Here is a 16,931-nt window from a genome sequence, read left to right on the forward strand (position 1 = left end):
GAAGCTCCGCCCAGCCCAGCGCCGCCCCCTCCTCGCTCCCGCGCTGGGAAGCTCGCCCCGCTCCAGGCGCCTGCAGCTCTTCCCGCGACTCAGCGGGCGCGGCAGGGAGAGGGGAAGGCGGGAGGGGGTGGCGCCTGCATTTTGGGGGGGCCGGGACCGGTAGGCCGCGGGCTGACCGTGGGCAGGTGGTGGGAACCAGTTCCTTCCTCTCCCCAAATGCCCGTCGCGCTGCAGCTTTGTGACTGCTGAGCTGAGACTCTGTCCTTGGACACCACCCCACCCCGCATTCCTTCCCCTCTTCCAGGCCTGATCCTTTGGAGCTGTCATCTTCAAAGTAGGGGTCTCCACTCGTGTCACCCTGAGTTTCAGAAACCCACCTTTTGCCTACCAACATAGCAAATAGTAAGTAATAATTAATTCATTTATCATTAAAAAATTGGACACGTGAATACCAGAAGGTCTGATGAGCCGGAGATAACCACGGAGTTGCAGTTGCAGGCACTTGGTATCATTCCAGGAAAAGCCAAGGAAGTTCGTATTCTTCCAGATGCTGGCGTGGCATCCTCTCACATTCCACCAGGGGACATAGTCTCTATTAGGATTTTCAAACTATGGATTATCATCCCCTGGCTTCTAGAATTAGAGAAACACAGATCGTGAAACCTCAGAACTGTTCCTTGTTCTTGAACATCACCTTCTTTCCCAACATAAAAACTGAGTCCCCTCCCATAGGACCCAGCTGGCTCACCTACGTTCCTATATTCAACAGGTGCCAACAGACTGATGTGTTCCTCTTCCATCCCATGTATTTTCACAGGGGTCTTCTACAGTCAAATGTCCTCACCCAAAGAAATGACTCTCTCAGTAGGTATTTCAGCCCTGAGGGAGTGCTGGGGGCGGAAATGTTTGACACAGGGCTGGGCTGGCATTCAGAGCCCCCTAATTCTGCCAGATAGAGCAGTCTGCCTGATTCAGCCCTGTATAGGACTACAGGCTTGTTATCTCTCTACCATCAATTCCACTGCCCTGTCCCACCTCCACTTTTGTAGGGGACGGTCTGGCTTTGCCCTCTTAACTTGCCCGGAACCCTCCCCAGGCCTAGGTTTCCAGAGTGCTCTGGAATCAACGGAGACCTGAGTTTGGATCCTGACTTTGTTGCTTATTGTGTGGCCTTGGACAAAATACTTAATCTCTCTGCGCCTCACTTTCTACATCTCTCCAATGGAAATAATAATAAAGCCTACTTAGTAGAATATTTTGAAGACTGAATGAAGGAGCACATATAAAGAAGTTAGTACAGTGCCAGGCATATTATAATTGCTCATTAAATGTAAATTATTATTATTGTTGTTATTATCATCAGTAAACATTCTACCTTGACCACTCTGTTCCCTTGGAGGTCTCAAACCTAGGCTGAGACCCTTTTCTCTCCCTTCCTACATCCCTTGTCTGCCCCTAGGGTGTGTGAGGCTCTAAATTGCCGCTGAGCTGGTTTCAGGCGGAAGCTCACCTGTCACCTATTTGGCCAGGCGCCACTGTGGGGTTATTCCTTTGAATGATCAGTATCGGGTCGAGGGCCTTAGCTATGGTCACCGCCCAGGCCACTCCTTTGCCCTCCCTCAGCAGCTGCCTGACCACCTGTTTCCCAAAAATGAAGCCACCTTGGAGTTGGGTCTCTTCCCAGGGGAGGGTGGAGGGAAACATTTCCTGACACATAGCCAAATCACCTCTCTCTCCCCACCAGGTTCACACCCTGCTTTCCTGTCCCAGCCTGCTGCTCCCTTCGAGTACTCTATCCTTCCTCCTTCTCTACCCCCTCATCAGCCTCAGCCCCTCTCATGGAGCAACTCCAATGTTTCATCACTTCTGGAGCCTCACCCCAGCTAGGTTTGTGTGTCAGCCAGGTTTTATGGGAAGGGCTTAGAAAAAAGAAGACGGAAGGTCTCGATTGGAGATTTGAGGCAATCACCTCCCCTCTCAGAGCCTTGGTGCTCTCTAACCAAAAAAAAAGGGATCACAATTCATGCTGGGCCATCCACATTAACTCATTTATTTCACATTCACCAAAGGCATTTCAAGCACTGGGGAAACAGCAACAAACAAGATGGCCAAGGACCTGCTTACATGGAGTGTACATGAAAGGGGGAGACAGGAAACATATTAAGTAAATAAACAAGGGAAAATGCACCCATAGTGATAAGTGCTAAGATGGAAACTAGAATACAATAATGTAATAAAGGATGACATGTTCCAATGCCTCAGATGACACTTTAGATTCAGTGATTGAGTAGCAAAGATCTCTCTGAGCTGGTGACATGTAAGCTGAGGCCTGAATGACAAGAAGGAGCCAGCCTTGTGATGGTCCATGACAAAAGCATTTCAACATTGTGCAAATAGTGCAAAGATTCTGAGGTTGGAACAAGCAAGGAACAGCAAGAAGTGTAGAAAGGAAGGGGGGATTTGAGATGTCATTGGCGTAAAGGCTAAGGACAGATAATAGAGGAAGCTATAGGTGGAGGTAAAGGTGCTGGATTTTATTTCCCATCCTTGTGAGCATGAAATGAAATGTTGATGGGAAACCACAGCCATGCAGGATTCTTTCATGTCCTCCTCTACTTCTACCCAGGCCTCTCCCACCTTTCAGGCTAAATGCCAAGAATATACTCCAAAGGAAGCAGCATTCAAATGGGCAAATCTGTTTTCCTTGACTGTCTATTGACCATGAGCAAACTGAGGCTTGACTGACCCTGGGCCACCAGTGAGTCAGAAGGGAGCAAATCCAGAGCAGAAACCCTAGCATCCTTCTTCCCAGCCCTGTTCTGTGTTCCTAGGCCCTGGCAAGGCAGCCTCCATGGAATTCTGAGTGGTGACCCACTGCTAGGCCACTGGGTAGAGTTCTTGATTTGTGGAGGGCACTGTGAGCCAGTGTGGAGGAGCTGGGGTGGGGAGGGGTGCTGGTAATGACAAAAAAAGGGGAGAGGGGACTTGGAGAGGAGTGACCTGCATCCCTTCCCCATTGCAGCTCGAGACATCTACCCTAATAGATTGCTTCCCCCAAATCCTGACTGCATCAGCATTAGCTGAGAATTAAAGATTTAAAAAGTCTAAGCCCTACCCCCATCCTCCCAAGCATTTATACTTTAGGCAGGTAATTGTGACATCAGTAAGGTTTGGGAACCACTGGGCTGCACAATGAACCAAGACAATGTGTCAAGTATTTGAACAGAATTTGAACCTCTGAGGCAGAGGCAGAGTAAGTTTACATAATAACAGTTCCCATATGCTCAATACTTTCCATGCATTATCTTGCTGGATCCTCACAATAAACCTAACACTAAACACTTATTATCATGCCCACTTTAAACAGTCGAGGCTAAAAGAGGTTAAGTAACAGCTCAAGGTCACCCAGCTAAATGAATGTCTCATCCTCGATTTGAATCCCACTCTTTAACCTGGCCTGTGCTCTTAAGTTCAATGCTATCCTGAACAAATGTATGAGATGATAGCTGCCCTCTCTCTACTTCTACAGGCAGCTTTGCTGAGGCTCAGTGCTTCCATCAGTCCAGGGAGAATGTTGATCATATTCTCTGCCTCAGTAGGCTGCAAGGAGGATTAAGCAAGATTGGTGAGGTCGCTAGTGAAATAGGTACACTTTCTGGAGTCAGACAGCTGTGGGTTCAAATTTTGCTTTTGCTTTTTTTTTAGTTTTCTAACCTGTGACATTTTATCAAACTTTTCTGATTTACAGTTTGCACATCTGTAAATACTATTATTTAACTTCTAGGGCTGGTAGGATGATTAAATCAGATTGTGAATATAAAGCAGAATATGATGTCTGGCATACAACTGTTATACACAAATGCTTTCTTTTCTTTCTTTCTTTTTTTAATGGTAATTTAAACAAGGTGCTACTTTTATCATAGGCCAGCTATCCTCAGAGTTGAAGTGGTCTCTCCCTGCTGGGAGATGGCCATACTTAGCAATCAGATAGTGGATGCACGAGACCATCCAGAGTTTTGGAAATCACCACCCAAGAAAGCAACCCTGGATCACAACTTACAGAGAAACGTGCTCTTTGAGAGACTGGGATTCATGTCTTCTCCTTCCACTCTGACCAGGAGAAGTGAGTTCACTCTGACCTGCAAGCAGAGCCACAGCTGTGCTGGGCAGGTGAGAGAGAAGGCTTGAGTTGCGGAGAAGGGTAAAGGAGGGGAGACTCCACTGAGTATTCCTCCAGCATCAGGTGGCCATGAACCCAGAGCTACCTAACTTGGAAGCTCAGGGTTCTCTCATCTGCCCACTCCCCATCCTCATCTGAGCCAGCAGATCAGACAATTTTTTGGGGGGGGGAGGTTATAGATGGATTTGAACTCAGGCCTGCCCTTTGGCATTCCCTCCCAGCTTCTACGCTGGCTGGGGGTGCCTGAAGGTAGTGTCAGATAATGCTTCATGCACACCCAGGGATGGACAGGCTCTGATGTCTGATGGTTTGGGGTCAAGGTCCATTGAATAGGACAAAGAATAGGAATGAATGAGATGAGGAGGGATTGGGGGGGTGGGGGGAGCCAGGTTCTCTGCCATCCCCAGCAGATGTTGAGGAAGGGACGTGCATAGTGAGCCAGTCTCAGGCCTCAATTCTAAGCTACCTACCTCCATTTCTGTACCCATTGCTGTGTCTTTGAGAGATCAATATCTCCAAACCCAGAACTTTGTCACTCCCACCGTTCCCTAGCACAGACTGCTCTCTGTCCACCTCAGACAGGCAGTAGGGAGGGGGCAAGTGATTCCTGATTCATCACATAACCCATCTCCCTCTTCAAGCCTCAAATTCCTCACATGCAAAATGAGGGCTTGAAACAATTGTTCTATATTCAGACACTGGCCACTGACTTCCATTATGAATTGTTTGCTGTCATGCTACTGTCAGAAAAGGTTTGCTGAGACAATTATATGACATTTGACAGTGCCTGATCTGCAGAGCATGAAAACCTTTCTCTCTATGGTTCAGTTTCATTATCTATATATGGGGAGAATAACAATCTACTTATGGGGTTCTTGTGACAATTGAAAGATCTCTCAGAGTGGTTGGTAAAATGCAATGCCTATATAAATAGGTCAGCACTATTATTAACAGCTCTAGTGCTCAACCTTGGAATGAGGTCAGATCACATTCTGTACCAGGAACACATAAGTTCAGTTCCGCACAGAGCTACAATTTAATATCATCCCCTTGCACTTTTTCATAACCAAGCATTGATCTAAGAAAATGGTTCTCGAAGGGAGATGCACTGCCCTCTAGGGGACATTTTAGGAATTTATGGGGGAGTTTCTGGTTGTCACTGACTGGGGAGTCTTAGTGGCATTTGGGGAGAAACACTCTTAGGTCCATAACAATAAGAAATGCCTCACGTTCCACACTGCTTTTGAGTGTCCAGCAGCCATTTATATGTGTGGAAAACTTGATTATAGTTATTTGAGACAATTTACACTGAAATATAAAAAGAGGCTTTGTACTGACTTTTTCTGGAGTGAAATTAGTATGAATTTTGTTTATTTTGATGGTACTTGAGTTGCCAATAGAGCACACTTGTTTCAGCCAGTATTTATAGCTGTCCTATTCAAGGTAATCTTATGTAGGGACAAGTAATAGATTACTTCATTGACATTTCTAGAGTAGTTGTGACCAAGCCTTTACATATTGAAATGTCTATTATTTTATTCCTAGTCACTTTCTCTTTTATAGTAATTAGGGTATCGATTGTTTTAAAGAGTAAATGTGCAGATAGGATATTATCTGTGAGTTTCATTTCAGGATAGTAAAGGGACATTAACAATGTATTCGTTATAAAAAGGAAATATTGATTTTGAAGAGTTGAGAACCTCTAATACAGGAGAGAGCCACATGAAAAGCCTTTCTGTATCCTTTGTAGAATTGCTGTTCTGGATATTCTCTATTCCATATAAGGCCCCGAGGTAATAAATCCCTCTTGGAGTTCAGTGTTGGAAGAATTTATTGGATTTCTTTTAGGGCTTCTGGTCTGGCTTTGGGAGGGTTCTCCAGATTCCTCTGTCCTTTTTTTTTTTTTTTTTCTGGGCTGTTGCTGCAGCTTTTAAGACCTGATTTTGCTTCCTTAGCTTTTGAATTTCCTGGGACATCCGAATGCCCAGAACCTTCTTGGTCACCCAGCAGTGATGGGCCAGTCAGTAGTACAGAGGCGGAAGGTGTACTCAATCTCCAGCTCCTTGCACGTCTTCTCAAAGACATCATCGTTAGTCTTTCAGAAGTTTTTGAGCATCTTCTTCCTCTGGTCAGTGCTCATCAGGAGATAATGCTTGTGGGTTTTGTACTTTTGATATTTCTGTGTTTTTTTCCATATTTGCAGATTTTGATTGTCAAGGCAACAATCTGAGCCTTGAGGGAGCTGATGTCTTTAGGGTTTGTCACAACCTTGTTCATCAAACTGCACTTGCTTGATTTTTCATTTCTTCATCTGAATGGCCATTTCCAAAGACAAGACTTTTATGACTTCATCATCTTTGTAAATCCCAGAGATGTCCTGGTATCTGAGCAGCATAAAAGTGGGTAGGCCAAATTAAAAATAACACATACACACACAAAAGAGAGAGAGAGAGAGAAAATAACAACAACAAACAAAGAAGTGGGCAGGCCATCCTCTTGGCTGTACTGGACTGTTTTCTGGATGGCATATCAGCAAGTGGCCTGGAAGAGGTCTCAAGGCTTCAGGCCCCACTGCTCAGAAGGAAGCCAGGTGCATCCTTTACACTATCATAGCCCAAGGACTAGGACCTGAGTCACTGCTTGAGCCCAAATCAAACTCAGAGTCCTTCATGCCACCTTCACCATGGTGATTTTTACCCCCCTGGACCAGCTTTTAAAGAATAATTATTTTATTCTTCTCTAATTTGATTTCATTATGGAACTCTTTAATCATTCTTTAAATATTTACTTGTGTCTGTGTTTTTCATTGCAAGTCACCTTTAGATCTTTTTTGGAAGTAAAGGGAACAAAGTAAGTGGGAAATTCATACGTCACGTACCTGCACTTCCCTTCCAATACTTCCTCCGTCTGGAAATCTACATCAGAGGGACCCGGAAAGCCTGAGCCCAGGTGGCTCACATGGTCCTACCCTGCAGACTGGATCTCTTTGATGCCTCCCCCTCTTCCCCTTCAAAGGTTCATGGCCCACGGCTCCAGCTGGGGTGTAGGTGCTATGAGGAGGAGAAGCAGGCTCCCCCTGTCAGTAACCATCCCAGGTCTTGGCTGGATCTTAGTGATCTGAGGTCAAGGTTGGGTCAGGGAAGGTCACCCTACCTCTAAAGTCAGAGAAGCTCAAAGGCCCCAGTAGAGACACTCTCTCTTCACACATACTCCCCTACCACCTTGTCTAAGTCCCTCAAAGTAGGGGTTTTGAAGCTCAGGCTAAGATAATAGACTAGTCCCTTTTTGAAACCTGAGTTTAATATCAGACAAAAGCCATGGCTTCTCTGCCCAATGTGCTCAAATGACCAATTCCTTAGACGCCGGGGTTTCAAAGAGAGAGTTTATTGCCAGGCACAAAGCAGTAGATCAGATGGCCTATCGGCCTAAAAATCTGTCTCCCTGAGTGTAAGGAGTTCGAGGTTTTTATGGATTCAAATATGGGGAGATGGAGTTGTTACCAATTCAAAAACAAGTATAAGCAGAAACAATTAACAAATGCAAGGAGTGGAGCTATGCTAGAACTAAAGTACCCATTATAAGAACAAGTCAATGGTTAGTTCTGAGCTGACTCAATTTCCTTCATTAACACTAGGGGGTTGTCTTTGTGCTTATAAGACTGAAGTTGGAAAAAATGGCTAAAGGGGGTACAAGTGAGGGGGACTCACCATGTTTTTACAATCACACAGTCACAACATAAGAACTATTTAGTTATACAATCATTATCAAAGATCAAGGCAACTGGATTACAGTTCAGCAATTTCAAGCCTTTCCTACCAGCTATTCTAATACGCTAGAAAGTAAAAAGAAATATCTATATAATGATTCAGCAATCATAATCATCTCTTAAATCTTAAAACCTTGGTTACAAATTTATCAATCCCCGGCTCTGTCCTTGGGCAAGACACCTCTCTGAGCCTCAGTTTCTTCATTCAGAAATGGAAACAACACCTCCCTCATTAAGATAAGCTGAAAAGTGCTAATGAAGTGTCCAGAACATAGCAAGCACTCAGTACCTGCAGCTGCTGGTCATCCCAGTTCACCTAGGGCTGGTGTTACTTGTCGCCTGTGTGTCTCCTCCAGTTGTGAGTTCCAGGAGGTATAAGTGTGTGTTAAATCTCAGCTCCACCCAAGCTCATGGCCATGGCAACTTGTTTAATCTTTTTGAGCCTCAGTATTGTTACAAATAAATTTGGGCTAATGAAGTATACCTCAAAATTTTGTGTGGCTATTTCTGGGTAATGGCATTATGAATAATTTATTTTACCTTCATTTTTTGTTTTTTTTGTTTTTGTTTTAATTCTTTTTTTTGATTTTTTATTTAATTAAAAAAAAATTACAAGAAACACAAACATTCCCAACACATACACTCAGCAATTCACAATATCATCACATAGTTGCATATTCATCATCATGATCATTTCCCAGAACATTAGCATCAATTCAGAAAAACAAATAAAAAGACAACAGAAAAATATAATAAACAGAAAAAAAAATTTTACATGCCATACCCCTTACTGATCCCTTTCATTGATCACTAGCATTTCAAACTAAATCTATTTTAACATTTGTTCCCCCTATTATTTATTTTTATTCCATATGTTCCTCTCATCTGTTGACAAGGTAGATAAAAGGAGCATCAGACACAAGGTTTTCACAATCACACAGTCACATTGTGAAAGCTATATCATTATACAATCATCATCAAGAAACATAGCTACTAGAACACATTCTACATTTTCAGGCAGTTCCCTCCAGCCTCTCCATTACATCTTGGATAATAAGGTGATATCTACTTAATGCATAAGAATAACCTCCAGGATAGCCTCTCGACTTTGTTTGGAATCTCTCAGCCATTGACACTGTCTCATTTCACTCTTCCCCCTTTTGGTCGAGAAGGTTTTCTCAATCCCTTCATGCTGGGTCTCAGCTCATTCTAGAGTTTTTCTCAATCCCTTGATGCTAAATCTCAGCTCATTCTGGGATTTCTGTCCTATGCTGCCAGGAAGATCCACACCCCGGGTAGTCATGTCCCACGTAGACAGGGGGAGGGTGGTCAGTCTGCTTGCTATATTGGCTGGAGAGAGAGGCCACATCTGAGCAACGAAAGAGGTTCTCTTGGGGGTGACTCTTAGGCTTAATTTTAAGTAGGCTTGACCTATCCCCTGTGGGGTTAAGTTTCGTATGAACAAACCCCAAGACTGGGGGCTCAGCCTATAGCTTTGGTTGTCCACACTGCTTGTGAGAATATCAAGAATTCAACTTGGGGAAGTTGAATTTTCCCCCGTTCTCACCATTCCCTGAAGGGGACTTTGCAAATACTTTTCCACTCACTGATCAAATCACTCTGGGATTCATCAGGGCATCACCTGGACAAACCAACAAAATCTCATGTCCTATACAAAGTTCCATGTACTTAAGGTGTTCAATCAACTATCTACATAAGTTATATTAGGAGATGTGCTAGTCAAAGTATAGATTTGTACCAAATAAACATTTTTTGCTTTAGTCTCACACATTAGTTGAAATTTTAAAATATTAAGTACCATCTATTTTCAGCACACTGCAGTAATGACATTCTTTTGTTCTTCCTCATGCAAAAACATTTTTTAAATTTGTACATTTAGTCACTATCACTATACACTCCAGGCATTCTTAGATTACACCATCTCAATCTTTATCGTCTATCTTTCTTTGTGATTTCATTTATGCCCCAGCCCTCCTCCCTCTATCATTCTCATATGCAGCTTCATTCAGTGTTTTAACATAATTGTATTACAGTTAGATAATATTGTGCTGTCCATTTCTGAGTTTTTATATTCAGTCCTGTTGCACAATCTGTATCTCTTCAGCTCCAATTACCCAATATCTTACCCTATTTCTATCTCCTGATGGTCTCTGTTACCAAGGAAATATTCCAAGTTTATTCACTAATGTCAGTTCATATCAGTGAGACCATACAGTATTTGTCCTTTTGTTTCTGGCTAATCACACTCAGCATAATGTCCTTAAGGTCCATTCATGTTGTTACATACTTCATAACTTTATTCTGTCTTACAGCTGCATAATATTCCATCTTATGTAAATGTCACAGTTTGTTTAGCCAACTGTCTGTTGATGGATATTTTGGCTGTTTCCATCTCTTGGTAATTGTTAATAATGCTGCTATAAACATTGGTGTGTAAATGTCCATTTGTGTCCTTGGCCTCGTGTCCTTTGAGTAGAGACAGCATATAGATGGGTCCTGTTTTTAATCCATTCTGCCAGACTATGTCTTTTGATTGGAGAGTTTAATCCATTAACATTCAGTGTTATTACTGCATGGGTAGTACTTTCTTCTACTATTTTGCCTTCTGGATTTTATATGTCATATCTAATTTTCCTTCTTTTTACCTTTACTCATAGTCTTCCTTTCTACACTCTTCTCCACACCTCTCTCTTCTGTCTTCGTATCTGTCTCTAGTGTTCCTTTTAGTATTCTTGCAGGGCTGGTCTCTTGGTCACAAATTCTCTCAGTGATTTTTTGTCTGAAAGTGTTTTAATTTCTCTCTCATTTTTGAAGGACAATTTTGCTGGATATAGAATTCTTGGTTGGCAGTTTTTCTCTTTTAATAATTTAAATATATTATCCCACTGTCTTCTCGCCTCCATGGTTTCTGCTGAGAGATCTGCGCATAATCTTATTGGGCTTCCCTTGTATGTGATGGATTGCTTTTCTCTTGCTGCTTCCAAGATCCTCTCTTTCTCTTTGACCTCTGACATTTTGATTATTAAATGTCTTGGAGTATGTCTATTTGGATCTATTCTCTTTGGGGTACGCTGCACTTCTTGAATCTGTAATTTTAGGTCTTTCATAAGAGTTGGGAAATTTTCAGTGCTAATTTCCTCCATTAGTTTTTCTCCTCCTTTTCCCTTCTCTTCTCCTTCTGGGACACCCACAACATGTGTATTCGTGCGCTTCATATTGTCTTTCAAGTCCCTGAGTCCCTGCTCATATTTTTCCATTCTTTTTCCTGTATTTCCTATATTTTCCTTTTCTTGTCGGATTTCAGATGTTCCATCCTCCAGTTTTGAAATCCTATGTTCTGTCTCTCGAAATCTACCATTGTAGGTTTCCATTGTTGTTTTCATCTCTTCTATTGTGTCTTTCCTTCCCATAAGTTCTGTGATTTGTTTTTTCAGACTTTCAGTTTCTTCTTTTTGTTCTTTCCTTGCCTTCTTTATATCCTCCCTCAGTTCATTGATTTGGTTTTTGATGAGGTTTTCCATGTCTGTTTGTACATTCTGAATTAATTGTTTCAGCTCCTGTATGTCATTTGAATTGCTGGTTTGTTCCTTTGACTGGGCCATATCTTCAATTTTCCTAGTGTGATTTGTTATTTTTTGCTGGCATCTAGGCATTTAATTACCTTAATTAGTTTATTCTGGAGATTGCTTTCACTTGGTCACAAATTCTCTCAGTGATATTATATTATTATTGTGTAAGATGTTACTATTGGGGGAAGAAGGATGAAGGGTATAGTGGGAACTGTCTGTGTTATTTTTGCAACTTCCTGTGAGTCTAATTATTTAAAAATAAAACTTTGGTTTTACCATTTAAAAAAAGCTTGCTAAGGGAAGCCCAATAAGACTATGCCTAGAATTCTCAGCAGAAACCATGGAAATGAGAAAATGGTGGGATGATATGTTTAAATTACTAAAAGAGAAAAACTGCCAACCAAGAATTCTATATCCAGCAAAATTGCCCTTCAAAAATGAGGGAGAAATTAAAACACTTTCAGACAAAAAAATCACTGAGAGAATTTGTGACCAAGAGACTGGCTCTGCAAGAAATACTAAAGGGAGCACTAGAGGCACATACAAAAAGACAGGAGAGAGAGGTGTGGAGAAGAGTGTAGAAAGGAAGACTATCAGTAAAGGTAAAAAGAAGAAAAAATTAGATATGACATATAAAATCCAAAAGGCAAAATGGCAGAAGAGAGTACTGTCTGTACAGTAATAACACTAAATGTTAATGGATTAAACTCCCCAATCAAAAGACATAGACTGGCAGAATAGATTAAAAAACAGGACCCATCTATATGTTGTCTACAGGAAACACATCTTAGACCCAAAGATAAACATAGGTTGAAAGTGAAAGGTTAGGAAAAGATATTTCATGCAAATAACAATCAGAAAAGAGCAGGAGTGCTATACTAATATCCAACATTTTAGACATTGAATGTAAAACAGTTAAAAGAGATAAAGAAGGACACTATGTATTAATAAAAGGAACAATTCAACAAGAAAACATAACAATCATAAATATTTATGCACCAAGCCAGAATGCTCCAAAATACATGAGGCAAACACTGAAAAAAGAAGTAGACACATCTACCATAATAGTTGGAGACTTCAATTCCCCACTCTCATCAATGAACAGAACATCTAGACAGAGGATCAATAAAGAAACAGAGAATTTTAAAAATACAATAAATGAGCTAGACTTAACAGACATTTATAGAACATTACACCCCACAACAGCAGGATACACTTTTTTTCTCAAATGCTCATGGATCATTCTCAAGGATAGACCATATGCTGGGTCACAAAGCAAGTCTCAATAAATTTTAAAAGATTAAAATCATACAAAACACTTTCTCAGATCATAAAGGAATGAAGTTGGAAATCAATAATAGGCAGAGTGCCAGAAAATCACAAATAAGTGGAGGCTCAACAACACACTCTTAAACAACCAGTGGGTCAAGGAAGAAATTACGAGAAATCAGTAAATATCTCGAGGCAAATGAAAATGAAAACATAACATATCAAAATTTATGGAATGCAGCAAAGGCAGTGCTAAGAGGGAAATTTATTGCCCTAAATGCCTATATCAAAAAAGAAGAAAGGGCAAAAATTCAGGAATTAACTGTCCACTTGGAAGAACTGGAGAAAGAACAGCAAACTAACCCCAAAGCAAGCAAAAGGAAAGAAATAACAAAGATTAGAGCAGAAATAAATGAAATTGAGAACATGAAAACAATTGAGAAAATCAACCAAACCAGAAGTTGGTCCTATGAGAAAATCAATAAGATTGATGGACCTTTAGCAAGATTGATAAAAAGAAGAAGAAAGAGGATGCAAATAAATAAGATCAGAAATGGAAGAGGAGACATAACCACTGACCCCACCAATCACTCTCTCCAAGCATCACCCCTGGGCTCTCTGCCATTTCTGGGGCACATGCTCAGAAATGCCTGGAGAGAGTGGAGCCTAGAGGTGGTCTCCTCGATGTTCCCCAAGGTTGATTTGGAAAGAGGTGGGCCACTGCATAGGCCTTTGGAAAGGGTGGGACTGCCACTTTCTAAAGCCGAAGGATGAATGACTTTCAGACTTCGAAATCCAATGGTGTTTGCCCTGCAGGTTTTACATCTGTGTTCTTCCAATTTCTCCCTATGGAAATGAAAACCTATATCCTGTGAATATCCTCCTTTGCATCTTGGCACCAGACAACTTGTTTTGAGATTCACAGATCCACAGCAAGAAGAGAATTTTGTGCACCTGTTTAAGGTGATGCTTGAAGTTGCCAAGTTGACAAGGGGTGGACATGTGTTAGTTAGATTCAGTTGTCAACTTGGCCAAGTGAGCATACCTAGTCTTGTTGCTGAGGACATAAGCCAATGGTACGTGAACCCCATCTGTTGCTAATTACATCTGCAGTCGGCTAGGAGGCATGTCTGCTGCAATGAGTGACATTTGACTTAATTGGCTGGTGCTTAAATGAGAGAGTGCAACGTAGCACAGCTAAGCAGCTCAGCATTCCTCATCTCAGCACTTGCAGCTCAGCCCAGGCCTTTGGAGATGCAGAAAGAAGTCACCCTGGGGAAAGTTGTTGGAACGCAGGGGCCTGGAGAGAGGCCAGCAGAGACCATCCTGTGCCTTCCATGTAAGAAAGAGCCTCAGTGGAAACGTAGCTGCCTTTCCTCTGAAGAACTAACAAAATAAATCCCCTTTTATTAAAAGCCAATCCGACTCTGGTGTGTTGCTTTCCATCAGGTAGCAAACTAGAACAATGATAAAGGGAATATATGAAAAGCCCACAGCTAACATCATCCTCAATGGGGAAAAACTCAAAACTTTCCACCTAAGATCAGGAACAAGACAACGATGTCCACTATCACAACTGTTATTCAACATTGTGTTGGAAGTTCTAGCCAAAGCAGTTAGACAAGAAAAAGAAACACAAGGCATCAAAATTGGAAAGGAAGAAGTAAAACTCTCACTGTTTGCAGATGATATGATACTATATGTTGAAAACCCCGAAAAATCCACAGCAAAACGATTAGAGCTAATAAATGAGTATAGCAAAGTGGCAGGTTAAAAGATCAACACTCAAAAATCTGCAGTGTTTCTATACACTAGAAATGAACAATCTGAGGGGGAAATCAAGAAATGAATTCCATTTACAATTGCAACCAAAAGAATAAAATATTTAGGAATAAATTTAACTAAAGAGACAAAAGATCCATACAAAGAAAACTACAAGACTTTGTTAAAAGAAATCACAGAAGACCTAAATAGATGGAAGGGCATACCGTGCTCATGGATTAGAAGACTAAATATAGTTAAGATGTCAATTCTACCTAAATTGAATTACAGATTCAATGCATAACAATTTAAATCCCAACAACTTACTTTTCAGAAATAGAAAAACCAATAAGCAAATTTATCTGGAAGGGCAGGGTGCCCCGAAAAGTATCCTGAGAAAGAAAAATGCAGTCGGTGGTGTCACACTACCTGACTTTAAGGTGTATTACAAAGCTACAGTGTTCAAAACAGCATGGTACTATATATGTAGAATGGAATGATTATATGTTAAGAATGTTTGGTTTCTTTGTTGTCATTTTTTTAAATTTAAAATTAATAAAAAAATTTTAAAAAAAAACAGCATGGTACTGGCATAAAGATAGATATATTGACCAATGGAATCAAATAGAGTATTCAGATAGAGACCCTCTCATCTATGGACAATTGATCTTTTTTTTTTTTTAACTTTTTTATACATTTATTGTTCCCCCGAGGGGGGGTGCACCATTCCTGGAAGTACTACAATACCAGGTCAATGCGTGGTGTGGATGGAGCAAGCTCCTATTCCATCTCCTAACTCCAAAAATCCATTTAATATATTGTCCTCGAATAGAGGATGTAGTAGATATTAAACTGATAAGAACAGATACTACACTTGGAAAAGCGATGACAATTGATCTTTGATAAGGAAGTCAAGCCAACTCACCTGGGAAAGAATAGTCTCTTCAATAAATGGTGCCTAGAAACAAGAAAACAAGAACTAAAAAATTATCCTCTGTTAAACAAAACCTAAGCTAGTGGTCCGGAAAAAGCTGAACTGAAGGTCAAAGAACAGATAGACAACAAATTCATCGAGCAAGAAAACCCTAAGTAAGAGAAGTGAAAGCAATCTCCAGAATAAACTAATCAAGGTAATTAAATGTCTAGACACCAGCAAAAAATAACAAACCACACCAGGAAAATTGAAGATATGGCCCAGTCAAAAGAACAACCCAATAGTTCAAATGAGATACAAGAGCTGAAACAACTAATTGAGAATGTACGAACAGACATGGAAAACCTCATCAAAAACCAAATCAATTAATTGAGGGAGGATATGAAGAAGGGAAGGAATGAACAAAAAGAAGAAATGGAAAGTCCGAAAAAAAAACACGGAACTTATGGGGATGAAAGGTACAGTAGAAGAGATGAAAAAAACAATGGAAACCTACAATGGTAGATTTCAAGAGACAGAGGTTAGGATTAGTGAACTGGAGGACGGAACATCTGAAATCCGACAAGATACAGAAAGTATAGGGAAAAAAATGGAAAATTATGAGCAGGGACTCAGGGAACTGAATGATAATATGAAGCACACAAATATACGTGTTGTGGGTGTCCCAGAAGGAGAAGAGAAGGGAAAAGGAGGAGAAAAACTAATGGAAGAAATTATCACTGAAAATTTCCCAACTCTTATGAAAGACCTAAAATTACAGATCCAAGAAGTGCAGTGTACCCCGAAGAGAATAGATCCAAATAGACGTTCTCCAAGACACTTACTAGTCAGAATGTCAGAGGTCAAAGAGAAAGAGATGATCTTGAAAGCAGCAAGAGAAAAGCAATACATCACATACAAGGGAAACCCAATAAGACTATGTGTAGATTTCTCAGCAGAAACCATGGAGGCAAGAAGACAGTGGAATGATATATTTAAACTACTAAAAGAGAAAAGCTGCCAACCAAGAATTCTATACCCAGCAAAATTGTCCTTCAAAAATGAGGGAGATATAAAACATTTTCAGACAAAAAATCACTGAGAGAATTTGTGACCAAGAGACCAGCTCTGCAAGAAATACTAAAGGGAACACTAGAGACAGATACAAAAACACAGAAGAGAGAGGTGTGGAGAAGAGTGTAGAAAGAAGGAAAATTAGATATGACATATAAAATACAAAAGGCAAAATGGTAGAGGAAAGTACTACCCAAACAGTAATAACACTAAATGTTAATGGATTGAACTCCCCAATCAAAAGACCTACATTGGCAGAATGGATTAAAAAACAGGATCGTTCTATATGCTGTCTACAGGAAACACATCTTAGACCCAAAGATAAACATAGGTTGAAAGTGAAAGGTTGGGAAAAGATATTTCATGGAAATAACAACC

The 16,931-nt window shown here is 40.9% G+C and overlaps 1 long non-coding RNA gene and 1 pseudogene across 2 annotated transcripts in view; both read right to left on the reverse strand.

The window, feature by feature from the left end:
• Positions 1-111: 111 nt before the first annotated feature.
• LOC143663850 (uncharacterized) overlaps positions 112-16,931 on the reverse strand; it is a 110,654-nt gene continuing 93,834 nt past the window's right edge. Inside the window, exons 2-3 of one of the 2 annotated variants that reach the window (XR_013166209.1) lie at positions 749-890; positions 112-633 (exon numbers count right to left, since the gene is read on the reverse strand). This is a non-coding gene — a long non-coding RNA (uncharacterized LOC143663850). Of the gene's footprint in view, positions 634-748; positions 891-4,477; positions 6,565-16,931 lie in introns of those variants that run through there. The other variant, XR_013166211.1, reaches the window with a different exon arrangement.
• Positions 15,280-15,453, reverse strand: LOC143665076 (U2 spliceosomal RNA; annotated as a pseudogene).

The sequence above is a fragment of the Tamandua tetradactyla genome, chromosome 20 (assembly GCF_023851605.1).
Source record: "Tamandua tetradactyla isolate mTamTet1 chromosome 20, mTamTet1.pri, whole genome shotgun sequence".
In the NCBI taxonomy this organism is placed as follows: domain Eukaryota; kingdom Metazoa; phylum Chordata; class Mammalia; order Pilosa; family Myrmecophagidae; genus Tamandua; species Tamandua tetradactyla.